A 419-nucleotide genomic window follows, 5' to 3' on the forward strand; every position below is an offset into this window, starting at 1 on the left:
GCCGCTGCTAACAGCCCGCATCAGGCTGCCTGTGCCTGCTCTGGACAGCCCCATGCAGGCTGCGAGTGCCTACAGTGTGGGGCACCAGGTGTGGGGTGGGGAAGGGGTCACTTCCCCCCCCCACACTCAGCTTTTCCCTGGGCTTCTTCCCTGCACAGAGAAAAGCGGCCTCTCGCCTGTCCCATGACCAGCGCCCTGCACTGCAGGTGCTTGCAGCCTGCACAGGGCTGTGCGGAGCAGGCACAGGCAGCCCCAGGCAGGCTGCAAGTGGCTGCAGCTTGGGGTGTTGGGCATGGGGCAGGGAGGGGCTGCTTTCCCCGCTCCACTGCGCTCAGCAACACCTTGTAACCTGGCCCCACGGCCAGGCTGGCAGTGGGGCAGGGTAAAAGCTGGGGGTGAGGAATGGGGAGAAGCGGGAC

At 66.3% G+C, this 419-nt stretch overlaps 1 protein-coding gene across 4 annotated transcripts in view; it reads right to left on the reverse strand.

Annotated features, from left to right (window-relative positions):
• DERL2 (derlin 2) overlaps positions 1 to 419 on the reverse strand; it is a 9,234-nt gene that overhangs the window by 4,811 nt on the left and 4,004 nt on the right. The gene's annotated exons all lie outside the window — the stretch shown is intronic.

Source organism: Alligator sinensis, unplaced genomic scaffold, assembly GCF_000455745.1.
Source record: "Alligator sinensis unplaced genomic scaffold, ASM45574v1 scaffold419_1, whole genome shotgun sequence".
NCBI lineage: Eukaryota > Metazoa > Chordata > Crocodylia > Alligatoridae > Alligator > Alligator sinensis.